This window comes from Arvicanthis niloticus, chromosome 26 (genome assembly GCF_011762505.2).
Source record: "Arvicanthis niloticus isolate mArvNil1 chromosome 26, mArvNil1.pat.X, whole genome shotgun sequence".
Taxonomy (NCBI): Eukaryota; Metazoa; Chordata; class Mammalia; order Rodentia; family Muridae; genus Arvicanthis; species Arvicanthis niloticus.
This window is the reverse complement of record NC_133434.1, coordinates 13,201,033-13,207,062: the sequence shown is the minus strand read 5'-3', so window position 1 is coordinate 13,207,062 and position 6,030 is coordinate 13,201,033. Positions and strand designations below refer to the sequence as shown.

At 44.3% G+C, this 6,030-nt stretch overlaps 1 pseudogene; it reads right to left on the bottom strand.

Annotated features, from left to right (window-relative positions):
* Positions 1 to 4,014: 4,014 nt before the first annotated feature.
* LOC143439454 (U6atac minor spliceosomal RNA) lies at positions 4,015 to 4,132 on the bottom strand (annotated as a pseudogene).
* Positions 4,133 to 6,030: the final 1,898 nt, after the last annotated feature.

The window sequence follows — 6,030 nt, the reverse complement described above, 5'->3', positions numbered from 1 at the left end:
TACACAGACCTTGTCTCATAAGACAAACAAACAAACAAACAAACAAATATCAATAGCAATAAAAATCACGATGATTTATAATCCCGGCACTGGAAAGACAGAGACAGGCAGACCCCTGAGGCTCTCTGGCCAGCCAGCCTAGTCTACTTGGTTAGGTCAAGACCAGTGAGAGAGTTTGTCTCAAACTTTCACAGCTATTTCTTATGACTTTGTTTATTTGTTTTGTATTGTCAGCTCTCGAAAGATGAGTAGTGGGTATGTTTTTGTTCAATTGTCTACTCCTGAATCTGTAAATTAAATTATTTTGAGCTGACACATAAAAACAATAGTTATCTATGAAGTACCATGTGATAGTTAACTATGCAATACACTATGTAGAGGTGCCATGTGATAGTTAAATCCGCGTATCCACTATGCAGAGGTAGTAACATTTTATTTTATGTGTTTGGGTATTTTGCCTGCATGCATCTCTATGCATCACGTGCACGCCTGGTACCAGCAGAGGCCAGCAGAGGGTCGTGGATCTCCTGGAACTAGAGTTATGGGTGGTTGTGAGCTTCCATGTGGGTGCAGGGGATCAAACTTCAGTTCTCTGAAAAACAAGGACTCTTAACCACAGAGCCAACTCTCTATCCAGGCAACAATTTTTTGTTAGTTGGTTGGTTTTTCGAGACAAGAGTTTCTCTGTGTACCAGCCCTAGCTGTTCTGGAATTTACTCTGTAAACCACCCTCAAACTCACAGAGATCCACTTGCCTCTGCCTCCTGAGTACTGGGATTCAAGGCATGGGCCACTACCCCTGGCTGAATGTTTTTAAAGTATGCATTATGCTATATATATTCCAGAACATGTCAAGGGGCTGAGAATGTAGCCCTTTGAGCATGTGGGGACGATAGTGTTGGCCCTTGGTACTATTTTTAGTTAAGCGACGAAACCATGCCAAAATACCTTTACCCAACTGGTCTTGAGAATGGTGGCTTTGGGGGACTTTTTCAGGCCAGTTTCTGGGGAAAAGCCAAGCAAATCCTTGTTCAATGGTCTTAAATGACAGATTTCTAGTCACTGAGTACTGACAGTGTTCTTTATGGACTATATCTTAGAACTCTAGAACTGGCAGCTACTAACGCCTCTAAGAATGTCTGTCAACCAACACGTTGTCCACCTAGCTAAGGAACAGCTTCCTGGAATTAAAGACGGCAGAACCTAGGTTATAATTAACTCAGACTTCCTTCTCCTCTTGTACCTTGGCCATGACCTTAATCCTCACCTAGATTTTCCTTCTCATCTACGGATACAGATTTATTCTGAATCAGATCAATTGAACTGAGGTCCTGGTAGCCTTAGGAAGTTGGCTTGGTGGCCGCAGGGAATCTTAGACCATACATTTAGACTTATTCATGACTTACATAAGCAGACATCTCGTTTAGTGAGCACGCTGTAGGGTAGCTCACGACTGCCTAAAACTCCAGCTCCAGGGTCATCTGACGGCTCTGGCCTATGTGACCACCCACTCTCATATCCACACAAAGACACATCCACGATTGAATAAATATTTAAAGATAAAGGGAATTGTGACTGAGGAGATCATGTAGGGTAGGGCATTAGATAAGTAAGTAGCAGTAGACCACACTGACTGTCACTCCAATCTGACTTTAAATCCATCCAGCTGGAAATTCTTCATTTCCCAAGCCATTTGCTTTTTTATCCTCCCCACTCATTTTATCCACCCCCCTTTATTTTAAACTCCTATTAAAAACAAAGCAAACATTGCTTGGTAAGGATAAGTGGACCTTTTTCAAGGTAATTTCTTGCACACAGAATGTTTCCAGTTCCTGGAACCACATCGGTGACAATGCAAAGGAAGAATGAACAGGGAAGATAAAGCTGTGAATGGCTTTAGAAATGAGCAGTTTCCAGCTGAGCAGGTTTAAAGTCAGATGTAAATGATGGTCAGGTCAGTGAGCCCACTGCTACTTACTGAAAGCACTCAAAGCTTACCCTATGAGATCTCCTCAGTCCCCACAACTTTATTTAATTGTGTGTGTGTGTGTGTGTGTGTGTGTGTGTGTGTGTGTGTGTGTGTGTGTACATCAGATCCCCCTAAAGCTAGAGCTTTAGACAGTTTTGAGTGCTGGGAACTGAGTCCAGGTCCTCTGCAAGAATAAGATGTACGCCGGGCGGTGGTGGCGCACGCCTTTAATCCCAGCACTTGGGAGGCAGAGGCAGGCGGATTTCTGAGTTCGAGGCCAGCCTGGTCTACAGAGTGAGTTCCAGGTCAGCCAAGGCTATACAGAGAAACCCTGTCTCCAAAAAAACAAAAAAAAAAAAAAAAAAGAATAAGATGTACAATTAACTGCAGAGTCATCTCTTCAGCCTCAGGTCTCAATGAAGGAGCTGAAGTCATTATCAGATTAAAGAATAGAATGAAGAATTGTAGTCCGTTATTTATTTATTTTTAGTGTATGTGTGTGGATATTTTGCTTACATGTATATCTGTGTACCACATGTGTGCCCAGTGCCTACTAAGGCTTGGATTCCCTGGTACTGGAGTTACAGACAGTTGTGAGATGCCATGTGGGTACTGGGAATCAAACCCAAGTTATGGAAGAGCTCTCAGCCTCGGAGCCATTTCTCCAGCCCCTGTTTGTTTAGTTATTGAGACAAGGTTTCCGTGTAACCCAGCCTGACCTAGAACTTACTATGTAGTCAAGGCTGGCCTTAAACTTCCTACCCTGCTCTCACTTCTAAGAGCCAGGATTACAGGTGAGCATCAGCCTGCCTGGCCAGAAAGAAGAAAAAGAAACAGCTCGCCCATTGCTGGACAGAGAGAAACAGATACTTTTCAGCACAATCTCCCCATTTTCCTCCCCCAACCCAGAGTTGATTGACTCCTGCCACACCCTCCCTCCCGCCCTGCCCCGCTTTCTTCTTTTTCACTTAGGAAATACATTCCCAAACCATCCTTCTACATTTTCAGATAAGTCTCCTCCTGTCTGGCCATGCATTCTCTCTTTCTAGTCACCCACCATTTCATTTGTCCACTCACTCAATGATTAGCAGAATTATTATATGCCTGCTATATATTAGGATAATTGCTTGGGATTCTGAAGTGTGTGTGTATGTGTGTGTGGTAGGTGTGTGTGTGTGTGTGTGTGCGCGCGCGCGCACGCGCATGTGTGGTAGGTGTATGTAGTTTGAACACAAAGACCAGAGAAGAACATCACCAGCTGTCCTGCCTTCTCACTCTCCAGCTTATTCTCTTGAGACAGGGTCTCAATTTGGAGCTAGGATAGCAGCCAGCAAGCCCTAGTGATCCAGGTATTTCAGCCCCCTACTGGGGCTCGGGTTTGCAGGCCTATATGTAACCACATTCAGCTTTTAATATAGATGCTGGAGAATCTAACTCAGATCCTCATGCTTGCTCAGCAAGGCCTCTTACCCCCTGAGCCATCTCCACACCCCTTTTTGTGAAGGATTTTAAAATGTTACTTGTTGTTGTTGGAGTCAGGTGCACGTATACTTTGATGTAGGGCGGCGCAGAGGACAGCTTTCGGATGTCGATTCTCTACTCGTACGGTGCATTCTGGGGCTGAGACTCAGTGGTTTATTTAGTGCTGCATGGCAAATGCATTTACCACTGAGATATCTTGCCAGCCTTCGTTCTGGAGTTTTATAAGACTTACTACCTAGCATGGCATGAGAGGCATGCCTGTAATCCTAGTACTTGGGGCTGAGGCAGGAGGATTGTATGGTCAGTCTGAGATACGGAATGAGTTCTAAGCCAGCCAGGGAAACCTACAGTGTAAGATTCTGTGTCAAAGAACTGAACTAAATTTAAAAAATAAAGGAAAAGCATGGTCCCTGGATGGTTGCCAGGTTGTTTTCCGTCTGCCAGGGATTGAACCTAGGGCCTCATGTTCTCCTGTCAAGTGCTCTGTTACTGAGCTATGTCTCCCAGTGATAGCTGAACAATGTCTAAAACTGTACTCTGTGCAGCCCTGAGTCCAGGCATCTATTACACTGGGGTGAGGTACAACAAAGCAGGCGACAATGCCTTAACTGTGTTATTAGATGCGAGGGCTCCCTCCATCTCTGTCAAGGGAAGGCTAACTTCTTTCCTTTTGTATGACACGGCTCCATGTTTCCTATTTCTATGGGGCTTACAGTCCAGCAGAAAAGATAGCAAGATAAAGTCACAAGCCATACAAAGTGCAAGCTATGCTGAGGGGATCAACAGCAGGCGTCTGCATTGCACGTGAGGGAGGGATGAACACCCGGGAGAGGCTGAGGAAGGCTGGGGTGTAGAAGATGAGCTAGAAATCAGTCAAGGGGATGAGAAGGGGAAATGAACACATTAGACAGCAGGGATGGGCACCGAAGCAGGGTAGGATGAGAGAATCTGAGCAGCAAGGCAGGGAGGACCACAGGGATGGATGTATCCTAGAGACAAAGGGCAAAAGAGCCTTACGTTAAATGATGAAGCATTCTGAAGATGCTGGGGAGAGTAAAGTGTTTTAAAGAGGCAAGAACTGCAGTCAGATTTTCATCTTGGGAAGCTCAGTGTCAGAACACAATACTGAGGAACACTATGGAGGACAATGGTAGCTCATGGCGGGGTGCTTAGGAAAGGGAGCACCAGAGACAAACCAGAGCTAAGAGGCATTCAGTTTAGGAAGGTGCTCCACAAAGTATTGGGTAGGTGTGTCTGAAACTCAGAATGGTGGTTAGGGCTGCTATCTCATTTCGGGGAATGGGTGGGACTGCTTAGGAGGAAATCCCAAGCCAAGTGAGTACAGGGTTTGTTTCTTGCTGTAGCCCCAGCACCTAAAGCCTTCCTGGCAGCAGAAAGCATTTGAGATTTGAATAAATGACTAAGATAATGAAAATAGAGGCAGTCTAAGAGCATGGCTCTGAGAAACCACCATTTAGAGATGCAAAGAGGCTAGAGCAAAGATTTCATATGACTAGGGAAGTGAAGGCTGAGTCTGATCTCCAGGACCCATATGGTGGAATGAATTCCCACAGGTTATCCTCTGACCAAATCACAAGTGGTGCACACACACACACACACACACACACACACACTAAAAGTGTAATTAAAAATAAAGAAAAGAAAATCACTGTTGTTTGAGCTGGCCATGGTAGGTTACATCTATAATCTTGGGAAGCTGAGACAAAGAGACCATGAATCCAAGGACATTCTTGGCTACATAGCAAGTACCAAGTAATCCAAGGCTCTGAGACCCCATTTCTAAAGAGCAAGGTAAATACAATAATACAATAGAAAAGAACCCCTGGTGTCTGGTGGCCATAGTCTCAGCAGCGGTGGCAGTGGTTGTGGTTGAGAGGGTTTGGAAGGCTGTGACAGAGCAGGCTGAAGTACAGCTCACTGGTTCCCTGAACTTGACCCCCTCTTCGTCGTCCCTCTTTGTTTTTGTTTCCTATTTGTTTTCTTTGAGTTTGAGACAGAGTCTTGCTCTGTAGCTCAAGCTGGCTTTGAACTCATTATATAACCTTTCCTGGTCTCAAATTCCTGATCCTCCTGCCTGTCTTTCCAGCACTGGGATTACAGATGGGTCATCATGTCTGCTCTTTGCCTTTTCTTCAGTTTTTCCCTTAAGTTAGGAGGTAGGCTCAATCCTCTTGTCTTTAAATTCCTGTTTTTTTTAAAAAAAATAAAATAAATAAAATGTTCTCTTCATTCTCATACTAATGGCCTATCTTTTCTCTCTGCTAGTAAATGATAGTGTCATAAAGATATCATACATCTATTGATATTTTCTTCTTACCTGTTTTCCTGTTTTCTGATTTAGGCAGCCTGGTAATCAATCAATCAATCTCTCTCTCTCTCTCTCTCTCTCTCTCTCTCTCTCTCTCTCTCTCTCTCACACACACACACACACACACACACACACACACACACCTCAATTTATTTGCTTTTTAAAGATGCTTGGGCCTTTGTGTTTATTTTGTATAGGAGTGTTTTGCCTGTGTGTGTGTATATGGACCATATGAATGCCTGTTGCCCAA